Below are 23,058 nucleotides of genomic sequence, written 5' to 3'. Positions count from 1 at the left end.
GTGAATCAGAAGAAGGAGAAGAAGGAGAAGAAGAAGGTGAGGTCTGGAGGGCGAATCAGAAGAAGCAGAAGAAGGAGAAGGAGAAGGTGAAGTCTGAAGGGTGAATCAGAAGAAGCAGAAGAAGGAGAAGGAGAAGGTGAAGTCTGGAGGGTGAATCGAAGAAGCAGAAGAAGGAGAAGGAGAAGGTGAAGTCTGGAGGGTGAATCAGAAGAAGCAGAAGAAGGAGAAGGAGAAGGTGAAGTCTGGAGGGTGAATCAGAAGAAGTCGAAGAAGGAGAAGGAGAAGGTGAAGTCTGGAGGGTGAATCAGAAGAAGCAGAAGAAGGAGAAGGAGAAGGTGAAGTCTGGAGGGTGAATCAGAAGAAGCAGAAGAAGGAGAAGGAGAAGGTGAAGTCTGGAGGGTGAACCAGAAGAAGCAGAAGAAGGAGAAGGAGAAGATGAAGTCTGGAGGGTGAATCAGAAGAAGTAGAAGAATGAGAAGGAGAAGGTGAAGTCTGGAGGGTGAATCAGAAGAAGCAGAAGAAGGAGAAGGAGAAGGTGAAGTCTGGAGGGTGAATCAGAAGAAGCAGAAGAAGGAGAAGGAGAAGGAGAAGTTGAAGTCTGGAGGGTGAATCAGAAGAAGCAGAATAAGGAGAAGGAGAAGGTGAAGTCTGGAGGGTGAATCAGAAGAAGCAGAAGAAGGAGAAGGAGAAGGTGAAGTCTGGAGGGTGAATCAGAAGTAGTAGAAGAAGGAGAAGGAGAAGGTGAAGACTGGAGGGTGAAGCAGAAGAAGTAGAAGAAGGAGAAGGAGAAGGTAAAGTCAGGAGGGTGAATCAGAAGAAGCAGAAGAAGGAGAAGGAGAAGGAGAAGTCTGAAGGGTGAATCAGAAGAAGCAGAAGAAGGAGAAGGTAAAGGTGAAGTCTGGAGGGTGAATCAGAAGAAGTAGAAGAAGGAGAAGGAGAAGGTGAAGTCTGGAGGGTGAATCAGAAGAAGCAGAAGAAGGAGAAGGAGAAGGTGAAGTCTGGAGGGAGAAGCAGAAGAAGTAGAAGAAGGAGAAGGAGAATGTGAAGTCTGGAGGGTGAATCAGAAGAAGTAGAAGAAGGAGAAGGAGAAGGTGAAGTCTGGAGGGTGAATGAGAAGAAGCAGAAGAAGCAGAAGGAGAAGGTGAAGTCTGGAGGGTGAATCAGAAAAAGTAGAAGAAGGAGAAGGAGAAGGTGTAGTCTGGAGGGTGAATCAGAAGAAGTAGAGGAAGGAGAAGGAGAAGGTGAAGTCTGGAGGGTGAATCAGAAGAAGCAGAAGAAGGAGAAGGAGAAGGTGAAGTCTGGAGGGTGAATCAGAAGAAGTAGAAGAAGGAGAAGGAGAAGGTGAAGTCTGGAGGGTGAATCAGAAGAAGCAGAAGAAGGAGAAGGAGATGGTGAAGTCTGGAGGGTTTATCAGAAGAAGCAGAAGAAGGAGAAGGAGAAGGTGAAGTCTGGAGGGTGAATCAGAAGAAGCAGAAGAAGGAGAAGGAGAAGGTGAAGTCTGGAGGGTGAATCAAAAGAAGCAGAAGAAGTAGAAGGAGAAGGTGAAGTCTGGAGGGTGAATCAGAAAAAGGAGAAGAAGGAGAAGGAGAAGGTGAAGTCTGGAGGGTGAATCAGAAGAAGCAGAAGAAGGAGAAGGAGAAGGTGAAGTCAGGAGGGTGAATCAGAAGAAGCAGAAGAAGGAGAAGGAGAAGGTGAAGTCTGGAGGGTGAATCAGAAGAAGCAGAAGAAGGAGAAGGAGAAGGTGAAGACTGGAGGGTGAATCAGAAGAAGTAGAAGAAGGAGAAGGAGAAGGTGAAGTCTGGAGGGTGAATCAGAAGAAGTAGAAGAAGGAGAAGGAGAAGGCGAAGTCTGGAGGGTGAATCAGAAGAAGTAGAAGAATGAGAAGGAGAAGGTGAAGTCTGGAGGGTGAATCAGAAGAAGCAGAAGAAGGAGAAGGAGAAGGTGAAGTCTGGAGGGTGAATCAGAAGAAGCAGAAGAAGGAGAAGGAGAAGGAGAAGTTGAAGTCTGGAGGGTGAATCAGAAGAAGCAGAATAAGGAGAAGGAGAAGGTGAAGTCTGGAGGGTGAATCAGAAGAAGCAGAAGAAGGAGAAGGAGAAGGTGAAGTCTGGAGGGTGAATCAGAAGAAGTAGAAGAAGGAGAAGGAGAAGGTGAAGTCTGGAGGGTGAATCAGAAGAAGTAGAAGAAGGAGAAGGAGAAGGTGAAGTCTGGAGGGTGAATCAGAAGAAGCAGACGAAGGAGAAGGAGAAGGTGAAGTCTGGAGGGTGAATCAGAAGAAGCAGAAGAAGGAGAAGGAGAAGATGAAGTCTGGAGGGTGAATCAGAAGAAGTAGAAGAATGAGAAGGAGAAGGTGAAGTCTGGAGGGTGAATCAGAAGAAGCAGAAGAAGGAGAAGGAGAAGGTGAAGTCTGGAGGGTGAATCAGAAGAAGCAGAAGAAGGAGAAGCAGAAGGAGAAGTTGAAGTCTGGAGGGAGAATCAGAAGAAGCAGAATAAGGAGAAGGAGAAGGTGAAGTCTGGAGGGTGAATCAGAAGAAGCAGAAGATGGAGAAGGAGAAGGTGAAGTCTGGAGGGTGAATCAGAAGAAGTAGAAGAAGGAGAAGGAGAAGGTGAAGACTGGAGGGTGAAGCAGAAGAAGCAGAAGAAGTAGAAGAAGGAGAAGGAGAAGGTAAAGTCAGGAGGGTGAATCAGAAGAAGTAGAAGAAGGAGAAGGAGAAGGTGAAGTCTGGAGGGTGAATCAGAAGAATCAGAAGAAGGAGAAGGAGAAGGTGAAGACTGGAGGGTGAATCAGAAGAAGCAGAAGAAAGAGAAGGAGAAGGTGATGTCTGGAGGGTGAAGCAGAAGAAGCAGAAGAAGGAGAAGGAGAAGGTGAAGATTGGAGGGTGAATCAGAAGAAGTAGAAGAAGGAGAAGGAGAAGGTGAAGTCTGGAGGGTGAATCAGAAGAAGTAGAAGAAGGAGAAGTAAAAGGTGAAGTCTGGAGGGTGAATCAGAAGAAGCAGAAGAAGGAGAAGGAGAAGGTGAAGTCTGGAGGGTGAATCAGAAGAAGCAGAAGAAGGAGAAGTAGAAGATGAAGTCTGGAGGGTGAATCAGAAGAAGTAGAGGAAGGAGAAGGAGAAGGTGAGGTCTGGAGGGTGAATCAGAAGAAGCAGAAGAAGGAGAAGGGAAGGTGAAGACTGGAGGGTGAATCAGAAGAAGGAGAAGGAGAAGGTGAAGTCTGGAGGGTGAATCAGAAGAAGCAGAAGGAGAAGGAGAAGGTGAAGTCTGGAGGGTGAATCAGAAGAAGCAGAAGAAGGAGAAGTAGAAGATGAAGTCTGGAGGGTGAATCAGAAGAAGTAGAAGAAGGAGAAGGAGAAGGTGAGGTCTGGAGGGTGAATCAGAAGAAGCAGAAGAAGGAGAAGGGAAGGTGAAGACTGGAGGGTGAATCAGAAGAAGCAGAAGAAGGAGAAGGAGAAGGTAAAGTCTGGAGGGTGAATCAGAAGAAGCAGAAGAAGGAGAAGGAGAAGGTGAAGTCAGGAGGGTGAATCAGAAGAAGCAGAAGAAGGAGAAGGAGAAGGTGAAGTTAGGAGGGTGAATCAGAAGAAGCAGAAGAAGGAGAAGGAGAAGGTGAAGTCAGGGGGGTGAAGCAGAAGAAGTAGAAGAAGGAGAAGGAGAAGGTGAAGTGAGGAGGGTAAAGCAGAAGAAGCAGAAGAAGGAGAAGGAGAAGGTGAAGTCTGGAGGGCGCAGCAGAAGAAGCAGAAGAAGGAGAAGGAGAAGGTGAAGTCTGGAGGGTGAAGCAGAAGAAGCCGAAGAAGGAGAAGGAGAAGGTGAAGTCTGGAGGGTGAATCAGAAGAAGTAGAAGAAGGAGAAGGAGAAGGTGAAGTCAGGAGGGTGAAGCAGAAGAAGCAGAAGAAGGAGAAGGAGAAGGTGAAGTCTGGAGGGTGAAGCAGAAGAAGCAGAAGAAGGAGAAGGAGAAGGTGAAGTCTGGAGGGCGAAGCAGAAGAAGCAGAAGAAGGAGAAGGAGAAGGTGAAGTCTGGAGGGTGAAGCAGAAGAAGCAGAAGAAGGAGAAGGAGAAGGTGAAGTCTGGAGGGTGAATCAGAAGAAGTAGAAGAAGGAGAAGGATTAGGTGAAGTCAGGAGGGTGAAGCAGAAGAAGGAGAAGGAGAAGGTGAAGTCTGGAGGGCGAAGAAGAAGAAGCAGAAGAAGGAGAAGGAGAAGGTGAAGTCTGGAGGGTGAAGCAGAAGAAGCAGAAGAAGGAGAAGGAGAAGGTGAAGTCAGGAGGGTGAATCAGAAGAAGTAGAAGAAGGAGAAGGAGAAGGTGAAGTCTGGAGGGTGAATCAGAAGAAGTAGAAGAAGGAGAAGGAGAAGGCGAAGTCTGGAGATTGAATCAGAAGAAGCAGAAGAAGGATAAGGAGAAGGTGAAGTCTGAAGGGTGAATCAGAAGAAGCAGAAGAAGGAGGAGGAGAAGATGAAGTCTGGAGGGTGAATCAGAAGAAGTAGAAGAAGGAGAAGGAGAAGGTGAGGTCTGGAGGGTGAATCAGAAGAAGCAGAAGAAGGAGAAGGAGAAGGTGAAGTCTGAAGGGTGAATCAGAAGAAGCAGAAGAAGGAGAAGGAGAAGGTGAAGTCTGGAGGGTGAATCAGAAGAAGCAGAAGAAGGAGAAGGAGAAGGTGAAGTCTGGAGGGTGAATCAGAAGAATTAGAAGAAGGAGAAGGAGAAGGTGAAGTCTGGAGGGTGAATCAGAAGAAGTAGAAGAAGGAGAAGGAGAAGGTGAAGTCTGGAGGGTGAATCAGAAGAAGCAGAAGAAGGAGAAGGAGAAGGTGAAGTCTGGAGGGTGAGTCAGAAGAAGCAGAAGAAGGAGAAGGAGAAGATGAAGTCTGGAGGGTGAATCAGAAGAAGTAGAAGAAGGAGAAGGAGAAGGTGAAGTCTGGAGGGTGAATCAGAAGAAGCAGAAGAAGGAGAAGGAGAAGGTGAAGTCTGGAGGGTGAATCAGAAGAAGCAGAAGAAGGAGAAGGAGAAGGTGAAGTCTGGAGGGTGAATCAGAAGAAGCAGAATAAGGAGAAGGAGAAGGTGAAGTCTGGAGGGTGAAGCAGAAAAAGCAGAAGAAGGAGAAGGAGAAGGTGAAGTCAGGAGGGTGAATCAGAAGAAGTAGAAGAAGGAGAAGGTAAAGGTGAAGTCTGGAGGGTGAATCAGAAGAAGTAGAAGAAGGAGAAGGAGAAGGTGAAGTCTGGAGGGTGAATCAGAAGAAGCAGAAGAAGGAGAAGGAGAAGGTGAAGTCTGGAGGGAGAAGCAGAAGAAGTAGAAGAAGGAGAAGGAGAATGTGAAGTCTGGAGGGTGAATCAGAAGAAGTAGAAGAAGGAGAAGGAGAAGGTGAAGTCTGGAGGGTGAATCAGAAGAAGTAGAAGAAGGAGAAGGAGAAGGTGAAGTCTGGAGGGTGAATGAGAAGAAGCAGAAGAAGCAGAAGGAGAAGGTGAAGTCTGGAGGGTGAATCAGAAAAAGTAGAAGAAGGAGAAGGAGAAGGTGTAGTCTGGAGGGTGAATCAGAAGAAGTAGAGGAAGGAGAAGGAGAAGGTGAAGTCTGGAGGGTGAATCAGAAGAAGCAGAAGAAGGAGAAGGAGAAGGTGAAGTCTGGAGGGTGAATCAGAAGAAGTAGAAGAAGGAGAAGGAGAAGGTGAAGTCTGGAGGGTGAATCAGAAGAAGCAGAAGAAGGAGAAGGAGATGGTGAAGTCTGGAGGGTTTATCAGAAGAAGCAGAAGAAGGAGAAGGAGAAGGTGAAGTCTGGAGGGTGAATCAGAAGAAGCAGAAGAAGGAGAAGGAGAAGGTGAAGTCTGGAGGGTGAATCAAAAGAAGCAGAAGAAGTAGAAGGAGAAGGTGAAGTCTGGAGGGTGAATCAGAAAAAGGAGAAGAAGGAGAAGGAGAAGGTGAAGTCTGGAGGGTGAATCAGAAGAAGCAGAAGAAGGAGAAGGAGAAGGTGAAGTCAGGAGGGTGAATCAGAAGAAGCAGAAGAAGGAGAAGGAGAAGGTGAAGTCTGGAGGGTGAATCAGAAGAAGCAGAAGAAGGAGAAGGAGAAGGTGAAGACTGGAGGGTGAATCAGAAGAAGTAGAAGAAGGAGAAGGAGAAGGTGAAGTCTGGAGGGTGAATCAGAAGAAGTAGAAGAAGGAGAAGGAGAAGGCGAAGTCTGGAGGGTGAATCAGAAGAAGTAGAAGAATGAGAAGGAGAAGGTGAAGTCTGGAGGGTGAATCAGAAGAAGCAGAAGAAGGAGAAGGAGAAGGTGAAGTCTGGAGGGTGAATCAGAAGAAGCAGAAGAAGGAGAAGGAGAAGGAGAAGTTGAAGTCTGGAGGGTGAATCAGAAGAAGCAGAATAAGGAGAAGGAGAAGGTGAAGTCTGGAGGGTGAATCAGAAGAAGCAGAAGAAGGAGAAGGAGAAGGTGAAGTCTGGAGGGTGAATCAGAAGAAGTAGAAGAAGGAGAAGGAGAAGGTGAAGTCTGGAGGGTGAATCAGAAGAAGTAGAAGAAGGAGAAGGAGAAGGTGAAGTCTGGAGGGTGAATCAGAAGAAGCAGACGAAGGAGAAGGAGAAGGTGAAGTCTGGAGGGTGAATCAGAAGAAGCAGAAGAAGGAGAAGGAGAAGATGAAGTCTGGAGGGTGAATCAGAAGAAGTAGAAGAATGAGAAGGAGAAGGTGAAGTCTGGAGGGTGAATCAGAAGAAGCAGAAGAAGGAGAAGGAGAAGGTGAAGTCTGGAGGGTGAATCAGAAGAAGCAGAAGAAGGAGAAGCAGAAGGAGAAGTTGAAGTCTGGAGGGAGAATCAGAAGAAGCAGAATAAGGAGAAGGAGAAGGTGAAGTCTGGAGGGTGAATCAGAAGAAGCAGAAGATGGAGAAGGAGAAGGTGAAGTCTGGAGGGTGAATCAGAAGAAGTAGAAGAAGGAGAAGGAGAAGGTGAAGACTGGAGGGTGAAGCAGAAGAAGCAGAAGAAGTAGAAGAAGGAGAAGGAGAAGGTAAAGTCAGGAGGGTGAATCAGAAGAAGTAGAAGAAGGAGAAGGAGAAGGTGAAGTCTGGAGGGTGAATCAGAAGAATCAGAAGAAGGAGAAGGAGAAGGTGAAGACTGGAGGGTGAATCAGAAGAAGCAGAAGAAAGAGAAGGAGAAGGTGATGTCTGGAGGGTGAAGCAGAAGAAGCAGAAGAAGGAGAAGGAGAAGGTGAAGATTGGAGGGTGAATCAGAAGAAGTAGAAGAAGGAGAAGGAGAAGGTGAAGTCTGGAGGGTGAATCAGAAGAAGTAGAAGAAGGAGAAGTAAAAGGTGAAGTCTGGAGGGTGAATCAGAAGAAGCAGAAGAAGGAGAAGGAGAAGGTGAAGTCTGGAGGGTGAATCAGAAGAAGCAGAAGAAGGAGAAGTAGAAGATGAAGTCTGGAGGGTGAATCAGAAGAAGTAGAGGAAGGAGAAGGAGAAGGTGAGGTCTGGAGGGTGAATCAGAAGAAGCAGAAGAAGGAGAAGGGAAGGTGAAGACTGGAGGGTGAATCAGAAGAAGGAGAAGGAGAAGGTGAAGTCTGGAGGGTGAATCAGAAGAAGCAGAAGGAGAAGGAGAAGGTGAAGTCTGGAGGGTGAATCAGAAGAAGCAGAAGAAGGAGAAGTAGAAGATGAAGTCTGGAGGGTGAATCAGAAGAAGTAGAAGAAGGAGAAGGAGAAGGTGAGGTCTGGAGGGTGAATCAGAAGAAGCAGAAGAAGGAGAAGGGAAGGTGAAGACTGGAGGGTGAATCAGAAGAAGCAGAAGAAGGAGAAGGAGAAGGTGAAGTCTGGAGGGTGAATCAGAAGAAGCAGAAGAAGGAGAAGGAGAAGGTGAAGTCAGGAGGGTGAATCAGAAGAAGCAGAAGAAGGAGAAGGAGAAGGTGAAGTTAGGAGGGTGAATCAGAAGAAGCAGAAGAAGGAGAAGGAGAAGGTGAAGTCAGGGGGGTGAAGCAGAAGAAGTAGAAGAAGGAGAAGGAGAAGGTGAAGTGAGGAGGGTAAAGCAGAAGAAGCAGAAGAAGGAGAAGGAGAAGGTGAAGTCTGGAGGGCGCAGCAGAAGAAGCAGAAGAAGGAGAAGGAGAAGGTGAAGTCTGGAGGGTGAAGCAGAAGAAGCCGAAGAAGGAGAAGGAGAAGGTGAAGTCTGGAGGGTGAATCAGAAGAAGTAGAAGAAGGAGAAGGAGAAGGTGAAGTCAGGAGGGTGAAGCAGAAGAAGCAGAAGAAGGAGAAGGAGAAGGTGAAGTCTGGAGGGTGAAGCAGAAGAAGCAGAAGAAGGAGAAGGAGAAGGTGAAGTCTGGAGGGCGAAGCAGAAGAAGCAGAAGAAGGAGAAGGAGAAGGTGAAGTCTGGAGGGTGAAGCAGAAGAAGCAGAAGAAGGAGAAGGAGAAGGTGAAGTCTGGAGGGTGAATCAGAAGAAGTAGAAGAAGGAGAAGGATTAGGTGAAGTCAGGAGGGTGAAGCAGAAGAAGGAGAAGGAGAAGGTGAAGTCTGGAGGGCGAAGAAGAAGAAGCAGAAGAAGGAGAAGGAGAAGGTGAAGTCTGGAGGGTGAAGCAGAAGAAGCAGAAGAAGGAGAAGGAGAAGGTGAAGTCAGGAGGGTGAATCAGAAGAAGTAGAAGAAGGAGAAGGAGAAGGTGAAGTCTGGAGGGTGAATCAGAAGAAGTAGAAGAAGGAGAAGGAGAAGGCGAAGTCTGGAGATTGAATCAGAAGAAGCAGAAGAAGGATAAGGAGAAGGTGAAGTCTGAAGGGTGAATCAGAAGAAGCAGAAGAAGGAGGAGGAGAAGATGAAGTCTGGAGGGTGAATCAGAAGAAGTAGAAGAAGGAGAAGGAGAAGGTGAGGTCTGGAGGGTGAATCAGAAGAAGCAGAAGAAGGAGAAGGAGAAGGTGAAGTCTGAAGGGTGAATCAGAAGAAGCAGAAGAAGGAGAAGGAGAAGGTGAAGTCTGGAGGGTGAATCAGAAGAAGCAGAAGAAGGAGAAGGAGAAGGTGAAGTCTGGAGGGTGAATCAGAAGAATTAGAAGAAGGAGAAGGAGAAGGTGAAGTCTGGAGGGTGAATCAGAAGAAGTAGAAGAAGGAGAAGGAGAAGGTGAAGTCTGGAGGGTGAATCAGAAGAAGCAGAAGAAGGAGAAGGAGAAGGTGAAGTCTGGAGGGTGAGTCAGAAGAAGCAGAAGAAGGAGAAGGAGAAGATGAAGTCTGGAGGGTGAATCAGAAGAAGTAGAAGAAGGAGAAGGAGAAGGTGAAGTCTGGAGGGTGAATCAGAAGAAGCAGAAGAAGGAGAAGGAGAAGGTGAAGTCTGGAGGGTGAATCAGAAGAAGCAGAAGAAGGAGAAGGAGAAGGTGAAGTCTGGAGGGTGAATCAGAAGAAGCAGAATAAGGAGAAGGAGAAGGTGAAGTCTGGAGGGTGAAGCAGAAAAAGCAGAAGAAGGAGAAGGAGAAGGTGAAGTCAGGAGGGTGAATCAGAAGAAGTAGAAGAAGGAGAAGGTAAAGGTGAAGTCTGGAGGGTGAATCAGAAGAAGTAGAAGAAGGAGAAGGAGAAGGTGAAGTCTGGAGGGTGAATCAGAAGAAGCAGAAGAAGGAGAAGGAGAAGGTGAAGTCTGGAGGGAGAAGCAGAAGAAGTAGAAGAAGGAGAAGGAGAATGTGAAGTCTGGAGGGTGAATCAGAAGAAGTAGAAGAAGGAGAAGGAGAAGGTGAAGTCTGGAGGGTGAATCAGAAGAAGTAGAAGAAGGAGAAGGAGAAGGTGAAGTCTGGAGGGTGAATGAGAAGAAGCAGAAGAAGCAGAAGGAGAAGGTGAAGTCTGGAGGGTGAATCAGAAGAAGTAGAAGAAGGAGAAGGAGAAGGTGTAGTCTGGAGGGTGAATCAGAAGAAGTAGACGAAGGAGAAGGAGAAGGTGAAGTCTGGAGGGTGAATCAGAAGAAGCAGAAGAAGGAGAAGGAGAAGGTGAAGTCTGGAGGGTGAATCAGAAGAAGTAGAAGAAGGAGAAGGAGAAGGTGAAGTCTGGAGGGTGAATCAGAAGAAGCAGAAGAAGGAGAAGGAGATGGTGAAGTCTGGAGGGTGAATCAGAAGAAGCAGATGAAGGAGAAGGAGAAGGTGAAGTCTGGAGGGTGAATCAGAAGAAGCAGAAGAAGGAGAAGGAGAAGGTGAAGTCTGGAGTGTGAATCAAAAGAAGCAGAAGAAGTAGAAGGAGAAGGTGAAGTCTGGAGGGTGAATCAGAAAAAGGAGAAGAAGGAGAAGGAGAAGGTGAAGTCTGGAGGATGAATCAGAAGAAGCAGTAGAAGGAGAAGGAGAAGGTGAAGTCAGGAGGGTGAATCAGAAGAAGCAGAAGAAGGAGAAGGAGAAGGTGAAGTCTGGAGGGTGAATCAGAAGAAGCAGAAGAAGGAGAAGGAGAAGGTGAAGACTGGAGGGTGAATCAGAAGAAGTAGAAGAAGGAGAAGGAGAAGGTGAAGTCTGGAGGGTGAATCAGAAGAAGTAGAAGAAGGAGAAGGAGAAGGCGATGTCTGGAGGGTGAATCAGAAGAAGCAGAAGAAGGAGAAGGAGAAGGTGAAGTGTGGAGGGTGAATCAGAAGAAGCAGAAGAAGGAGAAGGAGAAGATGAAGCCTGGAGGGTGAATCAGAAGAAGTAGAAGAAGGAGAAGGAGAAGGTGAGGTCTGGAGGGTGAATCAGAAGAAGCAGAAGAAGGAGAAGGAGAAGGTGAAGTCTGAAGGGTGAACCAGAAGAAGCAGAAGAAGGAGAAGGAGAAGCTGAAGTCTGGAGGGTGTATCAGAAGAAGCAGAAGAAGGAGAAGGAGAAGGTGAAGTCTGGAGGGTGAATCAGAAGAAGCAGAAGAAGGAGAAGGAGAAGGTGAAGTCTGGAGGGTGAATCAGAAGACGTGGAAGATGGAGAAGGAGAAGGTGTAGTCTGGAGGGTGAATCAGAAGAAGTAGAAGAAGGAGAAGGAGAAGGTGAAGTCTGGAGGGTGAATCAGAAGAAGGAGTAGAAGGAGAAGGAGAAGGTGATGTCTGGAGGGTGAATCAGAAGAAGCAGAAGAAGGAGAAGGAGAAGATGAAGTCTGGAGGGTGAATCAGAAGAAGTAGAAGAAGGAGAAGGAGAAGGTGAAGTCTGGAGGGTGAATCAGAAGAAGCAGAAGAAAGAGAAGGAGAAGGTGAAGTCTGGAGGGTGAATCAGAAGAAGCAGAAGAAGGAGAAGGAGAAGGTGAAGTCTGGAGGGTGAATCAGAAGAAGCAGAATAAGGAGAAGGAGAAGGTGAAGTCTGGAGGGTGAATCAGAAGAAGCAGAAGAAGGAGAAGGGGAAGGTGAAGTCTGGAGGGTGAATCAGACGAAGTAGAAGAAGGAGAAGGAGAAGGTGAAGTCTGGAGGGTGAAGCAGAAGAAGTAGAAGAAAGAGAAGGAGAAGGTGAAGTAAGGAGGGTGAATCAGAAGAAGTAGAAGAAGGAGAAGGAGAAGGTGAAGTCTGAAGGGTGAATCAGAAGAATCAGAAGAAGGAGAAGGAGAAGGTGAAGTCTGGAGGGTGTATCAGAAGAAGCAGAAGAAAGAGAAGGAGAAGGTGAAGTCTGGAGGGTGAAGCAGAAGAAGCAGAAGAAGGAGAAGGAGAGGGTGAAGACTGGAGGGTGAATCAGACGAAGTAGAAGAAGGAGAAGGAGAAGGTGAAGTCTGGAGGGTGAATCAGAACAAGTAGAAGAAGGAGAAGGAGAAGGTGAAGTCTGGAGGGTGAATCAGAAGAAGCAGAAGAAGGAGAAGGAGAAGGTGAAGTCTGGAGGGTGAATCAGAAGAAGCAGAAGAAGGAGAAGGAGAAGATGAAGTCTGGAGGGTGAATCAGAAGAAGTAGAAGAAGGAGAAGGAGAAGGTGAAGTCTGGAGGGTGAAGCAGAAGAAGCAGAAGAAGGAGAAGGAGAAGGTGAGGTGTGGAGGGTGAATCAGAAGAAGTAGAAGAAGGAGAAGGAGAAGGTGAAGTCTGGAGGGTGAATCAGAAGAAGCAGAAGAAGGAGAAGGAGAAGATGAAGTCTGGAGGGTGAATCAGAAGAAGCAGAAGAAGGAGAAGGAGAAGATGAAGTCTGGAGGGTGAATCGAAGAAGCAGAAGAAGGAGAAGGAGAAGGTGAAGTCTGGAGGGTGAATCAGAAGAAGCAGAAGAAGGAGAAGGAGAAGGTGAAGTCTGGAGGGTGAATCAGAAGAAATAGAAGAAGGAGAAGGAGAAGGTGAAGTCTGGAGGGTGAATCAGAAGAAGTAGAAGAAGGAGAAGGAGAAGGTGAAGTCTGGAGGGTGAATCAGAAGAAGCAGAAGAAGGAGAAGGAGAAGGTGAAGTCTGGAGGGTGAATCAGAAGAAGCAGAAGAAGGAGAAGGAGAAGGTGAAGGCCGGAGGGTGAATCGGAAGAAGTAGAAGAAGGAGAAGGAGAAGGTGTAGTCTGGAGGGTGAATCGGAAGAAGTAGACGAAGGAGAAGGAGAAGGTGAAGTCTGGAGGGTGAATCAGAATAAGCAGAAGAAGGAGAAGGAGAAGGTGAAGACTGGAGGGTGAATCAGAAGAAGTAGAAGAAGGAGAAGGAGAAGGTGAAGTCTGGAGGGTGAATCAGAAGAAGCAGAAGAAGGAGAAGGAGAAGGTGAAGTCTGGAGGGTGAATCAGAAGAAGCAGAAGTAGGAGAAGGAGAAGGTGAAGTCTGGAGGGTGAATCAGAAGAAGCAGAAGAAGTAGAAGGAGAAGGTGAAGTCTGGAGGGTGAATCAGAAGAAGTAGAAGAAGGAGAAGGAGAAGGTGAAGTCTGGAGGGTGAATCAGAAGAAGCAGAAGAAGGAGAAGGAGAAGATGAAGTCTGGAGGGTGAATCAGAAGAAGTAGAAGAAGGAGAAGGAGAAGGTGAGGTCTGGAGGGTGAATCAGAAGAAGCAGAAGAAGGAGAAGGAGAAGGTGAAGTCTGAAGTGTGAATCAGAAGAAGCAGAAGAAGGAGAAGGAGAAGGTGAAGTCTGGAGGGTGAATCGAAGAAGCAGAAGAAGGAGAAGGAGAAGGTGAAGTCTGGAGGGTGAATCAGAAGAAGTAGAAGAAGGAGAAGGAGAAGGTGAGGTCTGGAGGGTGAATCAGAAGAAGGAGAAGAAGGAGAAGGAGAAGGTGAAGTCTGGAGGGTGAATCAGAAGAAGCAGAAGAAGGAGAAGGAGAAGATGAAGTCTGGAGGGCGAATCAGAAGAAGCAGAAGAAGGAGAAGGAGAAGATGAAGTCTGGAGGGGGAATAGAAGAAGTAGAAGAAGGAGAAGAAGAAGGTGAGGTCTGGAGGGTGAATCAGAAGAAGCAGAAGAAGGAGAAGGAGAAGGTGAAGTCTGAAGGGTGAATCAGAAGAAGCAGAAAAAGGAGAAGGAGAAGGTGAAGTCTGGAGGGTGAATCGAAGAAGCAGAAGAAGGAGAAGGAGAAGGTGAAGTCTGGAGGGTGAATCAGAAGAAGCAGAAGAAGGAGAAGGAGAAGGTGAAGTCTGGAGGGTGAATCAGAAGAAGTCGAAGAAGGAGAAGGAGAAGGTGAAGTCTGGAGGGTGAATCAGAAGAAGCAGAAGAAGGAGAAGGAGAAGGTGAAGTCTGGAGGGTGAATCAGAAGAAGCAGAAGAAGGAGAAGGAGAAGGTGAAGTCTGGAGGGTGAATCAGAAGAAGCAGAAGAAGGAGAAGGAGAAGATGAAGTCTGGAGGGTGAATCAGAAGAAGTAGAAGAATGAGAAGGAGAAGGTGAAGTCTGGAGGGTGAATCAGAAGAAGCAGAAGAAGGAGAAGGAGAAGGTGAAGTCTGGAGGGTGAATCAGAAGAAGCAGAAGAAGGAGAAGGAGAAGGAGAAGTTGAAGTCTGGAGGGTGAATCAGAAGAAGCAGAATAAGGAGAAGGAGAAGGTGAAGTCTGGAGGGTGAATCAGAAGAAGCAGAAGAAGGAGAAGGAGAAGGTGAAGTCTGGAGGGTGAATCAGAAGAAGTAGAAGAAGGAGAAGGAGAAGGTGAAGACTGGAGGGTGAAGCAGAAGAAGCAGAAGAAGCAGAAGAAGGAGAAGGAGAAGGTAAAGTCAGGAGGGTGAATCAGAAGAAGCAGAAGAAGGAGAAGGAGAAGGTGAAGTCTGAAGGGTGAATCAGAAGAAGCAGAAGAAGGAGAAGGTAAAGGTGAAGTCTGGAGGGTGAATCAGAAGAAGTAGAAGAAGGAGAAGGAGAAGGTGAAGTCTGGAGGGAGAATCAGAAGAAGCAGAAGAAGGAGAAGGAGAAGGTGAAGTCTGGAGGGAGAAGCAGAAGAAGTAGAAGAAGGAGAAGGAAAATGTGAAGTCTGGAGGGTGAATCAGAAGAAATAGAAGAAGGAGAAGGAGAAGGTGAAGTCTGGAGGGTGAATGAGAAGAAGCAGAAGAAGCAGAAGGAGAAGGTGAAGTCTGGAGGGTGAATCAGAAGAAGTAGAAGAAGGAGAAGGAGAAGGTGTAGTCTGGAGGGTGAATCAGAAGGAGTAGACGAAGGAGAAGGAGAAGGTGAAGTCTGGAGGGTGAATCAGAAGAAGCAGAAGAAGGAGAAGGAGAAGGTGAAGTCTGGAGGGTGAATCAGAAGAAGTAGAAGAAGGAGAAGGAGAAGGTGAAGTCTGGAGGGTGAATCAGAAGAAGCAGCAGAAGGAGAAGGAGATGGTGAAGTCTGGAGGGATTATCAGAAGAAGCAGAAGAAGGAGAAGGAGAAGGTGAAGTCTGGAGGGTGAATCAGAAGAAGCAGAAGAAGGAGAAGGAGAAGGTGAAGTCTGGAGGGTGAATCAAAAGAAGCAGAAGAAGTAGAAGGAGAAGGTGAAGTCTGGAGGGTGAATCAGAAAAAGGAGAAGAAGGAGAAGGAGAAGGTGAAGTCTGGAGGGTGAATCAGAAGAAGCAGACGAAGGAGAAGGAGAAGGTGAAGTCAGGAGGGTGTATCAGAAGAAGCAGAAGAAGGAGAAGGAGAAGGTGAAGTCTGGAGGGTGAATCAGAAGAAGCAGAAGAAGGAGAAGGAGAAGGTGAAGACTGGAGGGTGAATCAGAAGAAGTAGAAGAAGGAGAAGGAGAAGGTGAAGTCTGGAGGGTGAATCAGAAGAAGTAGAAGAAGGAGAAGGAGAAGGCGAAGGCTGGAGGGTGAATCAGAAGAAGTAGAAGAATGAGAAGGAGAAGGTGAAGTCTGGAGGGTGAATCAGAAGAAGCAGAAGAAGGAGAAGGAGAAGGTGAAGTCTGGAGGGTGAATCAGAAGAAGCAGAAGAAGGAGAAGGAGAAGGAGAAGTTGAAGTCTGGAGGGTGAATCAGAAGAAGCAGAATAAGGAGAAGGAGAAGGTGAAGTCTGGAGGGTGAATCAGAAGAAGCAGAAGAAGGAGAAGGAGAAGGTGAAGTCTGGAGGGTGAATCAGAAGAAGTAGAAGAAGGAGAAGGAGAAGGTGAAGTCTGGAGGGTGAATCAGAAGAAGTAGAAGAAGGAGAAGGAGAAGGTGAAGTCTGGAGGGTGAATCAGAAGAAGCAGACGAAGGAGAAGGAGAAGGTGAAGTCTGGAGGGTGAATCAGAAGAAGCAGAAGAAGGAGAAGGAGAAGATGAAGTCTGGAGGGTGAATCAGAAGAAGTAGAAGAATGAGAAGGAGAAGGTGAAGTCTGGAGGGTGAATCAGAAGAAGCAGAAGAAGGAGAAGGAGAAGGTGAAGTCTGGAGGGTGAATCAGAAGAAGCAGAAGAAGGAGAAGCAGAAGGAGAAGTTGAAGTCTGGAGGGTGAATCAGAAGAAGTAGAAGAAGGAGAAGGAGAAGGTGAAGACTGGAGGGTGAAGCAGAAGAAGCAGAAGAAGTAGAAGAAGGAGAAGGAGAAGGTAAAGTCAGGAGGGTGAATCAGAAGAAGTAGAAGAAGGAGAAGGAGAAGGTGAAGTCTGGAGGGTGAATCAGAAGAATCAGAAGAAGGAGAAGGAGAAGGTGAAGACTGGAGGGTGAATCAGAAGAAGCAGAAGAAAGAGAAGGAGAAGGTGATGTCTGGAGGGTGAAGCAGAAGAAGCAGAATAAGGAGAAGGAGAAGGTGAAGTCTGGAGGGTGAATCAGAAGAAGCAGAAGAAGGAGAAGGAGAAGGTGAAGTCTGGAGGGTGAATCAGAAGAAGTAGAAGAAGGAGAAGGAGAAGGTGAAGACTGGAGGGTGAAGCAGAAGAAGCTGAAGAAGTAGAAGAAGGAGAAGGAGAAGGTAGAGTCAGGAGGGTGAATCAGAAGAAGCAGAAGAAGGAGAAGGAGAAGGTGAAGTCTGAAGGGTGTATCAGAAGAAGCAGAAGAAGGAGAAGGTAAAGGTGAAGTCTGGAGGGTGAATCAGAAGAAGTAGAAGAAGGAGAAGGAGAAGGTGAAGTCTGGAGGGTGAATCAGAAGAAGCAGAAGAAGGAGAAGGAGAAGGTGAAGTCTGGAGGGAGAAGCAGAAGAAGTAGAAGAAGGAGAAGGAGAATGTGAAGTCTGGGGGGTGAATCGAAGAAGCAGAAGAAGGAGAAGGAGAAGGTGAAGTCTGGAGGGTGAATCAGAAGAAGTAGAAGAAGGAGAAGGAGAAGGTGAGGTCTGGAGGGTGAATCAGAAGAAGGAGAAGAAGGAGAAGGAGAAGGTGAAGTCTGGAGGGTGAATCAGAAGAAGTAGAAGAAGGAGAAGGAGAAGGTGAGGTCTGGAGGGTGAATCAGAAGAAGGAGAAGAAGGAGAAGAAGAAGGTGAGGTCTGGAGGGCGAATCAGAAGAAGCAGAAGAAGGAGAAGGAGAAGGTGAAGTCTGAAGGGTGAATCAGAAGAAGCAGAAGAAGGAGAAGGAGAAGGTGAAGTCTGGAGGGTGAATCGAAGAAGCAGAAGAAGGAGAAGGAGAAGGTGAAGTCTGGAGGGTGAATCAGAAGAAGCAGAAGAAGGAGAAGGAGAAGGTGAAGTCTGGAGGGTGAATCAGAAGAAGTCGAAGAAGGAGAAGGAGAAGGTGAAGTCTGGAGGGTGAATCAGAAGAAGCAGAAGAAGGAGAAGGAGAAGGTGAAGTCTGGAGGGTGAATCAGAAGAAGCAGAAGAAGGAGAAGGAGAAGGTGAAGTCTGGAGGGTGAACCAGAAGAAGCAGAAGAAGGAGAAGGAGAAGATGAAGTCTGGAGGGTGAATCAGAAGAAGTAGAAGAATGAGAAGGAGAAGGTGAAGTCTGGAGGGTGAATCAGAAGAAGCAGAAGAAGGAGAAGGAGAAGGTGAAGTCTGGAGGGTGAATCAGAAGAAGCAGAAGAAGGAGAAGGAGAAGGAGAAGTTGAAGTCTGGAGGGTGAATCAGAAGAAGCAGAATAAGGAGAAGGAGAAGGTGAAGTCTGGAGGGTGAATCAGAAGAAGCAGAAGAAGGAGAAGGAGAAGGTGAAGTCTGGAGGGTGAATCAGAAGTAGTAGAAGAAGGAGAAGGAGAAGGTGAAGACTGGAGGGTGAAGCAGAAGAAGTAGAAGAAGGAGAAGGAGAAGGTAAAGTCAGGAGGGTGAATCAGAAGAAGCAGAAGAAGGAGAAGGAGAAGGAGAAGTCTGAAGGGTGAATCAGAAGAAGCAGAAGAAGGAGAAGGTAAAGGTGAAGTCTGGAGGGTGAATCAGAAGAAGTAGAAGAAGGAGAAGGAGAAGGTGAAGTCTGGAGGGTGAATCAGAAGAAGCAGAAGAAGGAGAAGGAGAAGGTGAAGTCTGGAGGGAGAAGCAGAAGAAGTAGAAGAAGGAGAAGGAGAATGTGAAGTCTGGAGGGTGAATCAGAAGAAGTAGAAGAAGGAGAAGGAGAAGGTGAAGTCTGGAGGGTGAATGAGAAGAAGCAGAAGAAGCAGAAGGAGAAGGTGAAGTCTGGAGGGTGAATCAGAAAAAGTAGAAGAAGGAGAAGGAGAAGGTGTAGTCTGGAGGGTGAATCAGAAGAAGTAGAGGAAGGAGAAGGAGAAGGTGAAGTCTGGAGGGTGAATCAGAAGAAGCAGAAGAAGGAGAAGGAGAAGGTGAAGTCTGGAGGGTGAATCAGAAGAAGTAGAAGAAGGAGAAGGAGAAGGTGAAGTCTGGAGGGTGAATCAGAAGAAGCAGAAGAAGGAGAAGGAGATGGTGAAGTCTGGAGGGTTTATCAGAAGAAGCAGAAGAAGGAGAAGGAGAAGGTGAAGTCTGGAGGGTGAATCAGAAGAAGCAGAAGAAGGAGAAGGAGAAGGTGAAGTCTGGAGGGTGAATCAAAAGAAGCAGAAGAAGTAGAAGGAGAAGGTGAAGTCTGGAGGGTGAATCAGAAAAAGGAGAAGAAGGAGAAGGAGAAGGTGAAGTCTGGAGGGTGAATCAGAAGAAGCAGAAGAAGGAGAAGGAGAAGGTGAAGTCAGGAGGGTGAATCAGAAGAAGCAGAAGAAGGAGAAGGAGAAGGTGAAGTCTGGAGGGTGAATCAGAAGAAGCAGAAGAAGGAGAAGGAGAAGGTGAAGACTGGAGGGTGAATCAGAAGAAGTAGAAGAAGGAGAAGGAGAAGGTGAAGTCTGGAGGGTGAATCAGAAGAAGTAGAAGAAGGAGAAGGAGAAGGCGAAGTCTGGAGGGTGAATCAGAAGAAGTAGAAGAATGAGAAGGAGAAGGTGAAGTCTGGAGGGTGAATCAGAAGAAGCAGAAGAAGGAGAAGGAGAAGGTGAAGTCTGGAGGGTGAATCAGAAGAAGCAGAAGAAGGAGAAGGAGAAGGAGAAGTTGAAGTCTGGAGGGTGAATCAGAAGAAGCAGAATAAGGAGAAGGAGAAGGTGAAGTCTGGAGGGTGAATCAGAAGAAGCAGAAGAAGGAGAAGGAGAAGGTGAAGTCTGGAGGGTGAATCAGAAGAAGTAGAAGAAAGAGAAGGAGAAGGTGAAGTCTGGAGGGTGAATCAGAAGAAGTAGAAGAAGGAGAAGGAGAAGGTGAAGTCTGGAGGGTGAATCAGAAGAAGCAGACGAAGGAGAAGGAGAAGGTGAAGTCTGGAGGGTGAATCAGAAGAAGCAGAAGAAGGAGAAGGAGAAGATGAAGTCTGGAGGGTGAATCAGAAGAAGTAGAAGAATGAGAAGGAGAAGGTGAAGTCTGGAGGGTGAATCAGAAGAAGCAGAAGAAGGAGAAGGAGAAGGTGAAGTCTGGAGGGTGAATCAGAAGAAGCAGAAGAAGGAGAAGCAGAAGGAGAAGTTGAAGTCTGGAGGGAGAATCAGAAGAAGCAGAATAAGGAGAAGGAGAAGGTGAAGTCTGGAGGGTGAATCAGAAGAAGCAGAAGATGGAGAAGGAGAAGGTGAAGTCTGGAGGGTGAATCAGAAGAAGTAGAAGAAGGAGAAGGAGAAGGTGAAGACTGGAGGGTGAAGCAGAAGAAGCAGAAGAAGTAGAAGAAGGAGAAGGAGAAGGTAAAGTCAGGAGGGTGAATCAGAAGAAGTAGAAGAAGGAGAAGGAGAAGGTGAAGTCTGGAGGGTGAATCAGAAGAATCAGAAGAAGGAGAAGGAGAAGGTGAAGACTGGAGGGTGAATCAGAAGAAGCAGAAGAAAGAGAAGGAGAAGGTGATGTCTGGAGGGTGAAGCAGAAGAAGCAGAAGAAGGAGAAGGAGAAGGTGAAGATTGGAGGGTGAATCAGAAGAAGTAGAAGAAGGAGAAGGAGAAGGTGAAGTCTGGAGGGTGAATCAGAAGAAGTAGAAGAAGGAGAAGTAAAAGGTGAAGTCTGGAGGGTGAATCAGAAGAAGCAGAAGAAGGAGAAGGAGAAGGTGAAGTCTGGAGGGTGAATCAGAAGAAGCAGAAGAAGGAGAAGTAGAAGATGAAGTCTGGAGGGTGAATCAGAAGAAGTAGAGGAAGGAGAAGGAGAAGGTGAGGTCTGGAGGGTGAATCAGAAGAAGCAGAAGAAGGAGAAGGGAAGGTGAAGACTGGAGGGTGAATCAGAAGAAGCAGAAGAAGGAGAAGGAGAAGGTGAAGTCTGGAGGGTGAATCAGAAGAAGCAGAAGAAGGAGAAGGAGAAGGTGAAGTCAGGAGGGTGAATCAGAAGAAGCAGAAGAAGGAGAAGGAGGAGGTGAAGTTAGGAGGGTGAATCAGAAGAAGCAGAAGAAGGAGAAGGAGAAGGTGAAGTCAGGGGGGTGAAGCAGAAGAAGTAGAAGAAGGAGAAGGAGAAGGTGAAGTGAGGAGGGTGAAGCAGAAGAAGCAGAAGAAGGAGAAGGAGAAGGTGAAGTCTGGAGGGCGCAGCAGAAGAAGCAGAAGAAGGAGAAGGAGAAGTTGAAGTCTGGAGGGTGAAGCAGAAGAAGCCGAAGAAGGAGAAGGAGAAGGTGAAGTCTGGAGGGTGAATCAGAAGAAGTAGAAGAAGGAGAAGGAGAAGGTGAAGTCAGGAGGGTGAAGCAGAAGAAGCAGAAGAAGGAGAAGGAGAAGGTGAAGTCTGGAGGGTGAAGCAGAAGAAGCAGAAGAAGGAGAAGGAGAAGGTGAAGTCTGGAGGGCGAAGCAGAAGAAGCAGAAGAAGGAGAAGGAGAAGGTGAAGTCTGGAGGGTGAAGCAGAAGAAGCAGAAGAAGGAGAAGGAGAAGGTGAAGTCTGGAGGGTGAATCAGAAGAAGTAGAAGAAGGAGAAGGATTAGGTGAAGTCAGGAGGGTGAAGCAGAAGAAGGAGAAGGAGAAGCTGAAGTCTGGAGGGCGAAGAAGAAGAAGCAGAAGAAGGAGAAGGAGAAGGTGAAGTCTGGAGGGTGAAGCAGAAGAAGCAGAAGAAGGAGAAGGAGAAGGTGAAGTCAGGAGGGTGAATCAGAAGAAGTAGAAGAAGGAGAAGGAGAAGGTGAAGTCTGGAGATTGAATCAGAAGAAGCAGAAGAAGGATAAGGAGAAGGTGCAGTCTGGAGGGTGAATCAGAAGAAGCAGAAGAAGGAGGAGGAGAAGATGAAGTCTGGAGGGTGAATCAGAAGAAGTAGAAGAAGGAGAAGGAGAAGGTGAGGTCTGGAGGGTGAATCAGAAGAAGCAGAAGAAGGAGAAGGAGAAGGTGAAGTCTGAAGGGTGAATCAGAAGAGGCAGAAGAAGTAGAAGGGGAAGGTGAAGTCTGGAGGGTGAATCAGAAGAAGCAGAAGAAGGAGAAGGAGAAGGTGAAGTATGGAGGGTGAATCAGAAGAATTAGAAGAAGGAGAAGGAGAAGGTGAAGTCTGGAGGGTGAATCAGAAGAAGTAGAAGAAGGAGAAGGAGAAGGTGAAGTCTGGAGGGTGAATCAGAAGAAGCAGAAGAAGGAGAAGGAGAAGGTGAAGTCTGGAGGGTGAGTCAGAAGAAGCAGAAGAAGGAGAAGGAGAAGATGAAGTCTGGAGGGTGAATCAGAAGAAGTAGAAGAAGGAGAAGGAGAAGGTGAAGTCTGGAGGGTGAATCAGAAGAAGTAGAAGAAGGAGAAGGTAAAGGTGAAGTCTGGAGGGTGAATCAGAAGAAGTAGAAGAAGGAGAAGGAGAAGGTGAAGTCTGGAGGGAGAATCAGAAGAAGCAGAAGAAGGAGAAGGAGAAGGTGAAGTCTGGATGGAGAAGCAGAAGAAGTAGAAGAAGGAGAAGGAGAATGTGAAGTCTGGAGGGTGAATCAGAAGAAGTAGAAGAAGGAGAAGGAGAAGGTGAAGTCTGGAGGGTGAATCAGAAGAAGTAGAAGAAGGAGAAGGAGAAGGTGAAGTCTGGAGCGTGAATGAGAAGAAGCAGAAGAAGCAGAAGGAGAAGGTGAAGTCTGGAGGGTGAATCAGAAGAAGTAGAAGAAGGAGAAGGAGAAGGTGTAGTCTGGAGGGTGAATCAGAAGAAGTAGACGAAGGAGAAGGAGAAGGTGAAGTCTGGAGGGTGAATCAGAAGAAGCAGAAGAAGGAGAAGGAGAAGGTGAAGTCTGGAGGGTGAATCAGAAGAAGTAGAAGAAGGAGAAGGAGAAGGTGAAGTCTGGAGGGTGAATCAGAAGAAGCAGAAGAAGGAGAGGGAGATGGTGAAGTCTGGAGGGTGAATCAGAAGAAGCAGAAGAAGGAGAAGGAGAAGGTGAAGTCTGGAGGGTGAATCAGAAGAAGCAGAAGAAGGAGAAGGAGAAGGTGAAGTCTGGAGGGTGAATCAAAAGAAGCAGAAGAAGTAGAAGGAGAAGGTGAAGTCTGGAGGGTGAATCAGAAAAAGGAGAAGAAGGAGAAGGAGAAGGTGAAGTCTGGAGGGTGAATCAGAAGAAGCAGAAGAAGGAGAAGGAGAAGGTGAAGTCAGGAGGGTGAATTAGAAGAAGCAGAAGAAGGAGAAGGAGAAGGTGAAGTCTGGAGGGTGAATCAGAAGAAGCAGAAGAAGGAGAAGGAGAAGGTGAAGACTGGAGGGTGAATCAGAAGAAGTAGAAGAAGGAGAAGGAGAAGGTGAAGTCTGGAGGGTGAATCAGAAGAAGTAGAAGAAGGAGAAGGAGAAGGCGATGTCTGGAGGGTGAATCAGAAGAAGCAGAAGAGGAGAAGGAGAAGGTGAAGTGTGGAGGGTGAATCAGAAGAAGCAGAAGAAAGAGAAGGAGAAGATGAAGCCTGGAGGGTGAATCAGAAGAAGTAGAAGAAGGAGAAGGAGAAGGTGAGGTCTGGAGGGTGAATCAGAAGAAGCAGAAGAAGGAGAAGGAGACGGTGAAGTCTGAAGGGTGAACCAGAAGAAGCAGAAGAAGGAGAAGGAGAAGCTGAAGTCTGGAGGGTGAATCAGAAGAAGCAGAAGAAGGAGAAGGAGAAGGTGAAGTCTGGAGGGTGAATCAGAAGAAGCAGAAGAAGGAGAAGGAGAAGGTGAAGTCTGGAGGGTGAATCAGAAGACGTGGAAGATGGAGAAGGAGAAGGTGTAGTCTGGAGGGTGAATCAGAAGAAGTAGAAGAAGGAGAAGGAGAAGGTGAAGTCTGGAGGGTGAATCAGAAGAAGGAGAAGAAGGAGAAGGAGAAGGTGAAGTCTGGAGGGTGAATCAGAAGAAGCAGAAGAAGGAGAAGGAGAAGATGAAGTCTGGAGGGTGAATCAGAAGAAGTAGAAGAAGGAGAAGGAGAAGGTGAAGTCTGGAGGGTGAATCAGAAGAAGCAGAAGAAAGAGAAGGAGAAGGTGAAGTCTGGAGGGTGAATCAGAAGAAGCAGAAGAAGGAGAAGGAGAAGGTGAAGTCTGGAGGGTGAATCAGAAGAAGCAGAATAAGGAGAAGGAGAAGGTGAAGTCTGGAGGGTGAATCAGAAGAAGCAGAAGAAGGAGAAGGAGAAGGTGAAGTCTGGAGGGTGAATCAGAAGAAGTAGAAGAAGGAGAAGGAGAAGGTGAAGTCTGGAGGGT

The sequence above is a fragment of the Somniosus microcephalus genome, chromosome 19 (genome assembly GCF_052327205.1).
Source record: "Somniosus microcephalus isolate GS21.2 chromosome 19, FLI_Smic_1.0, whole genome shotgun sequence".
Classification (NCBI taxonomy): Eukaryota; Metazoa; Chordata; class Chondrichthyes; order Squaliformes; family Somniosidae; genus Somniosus; species Somniosus microcephalus.
The sequence above is the reverse complement of the archived record's forward strand: the minus strand, read 5'-3'. Positions refer to the sequence as shown.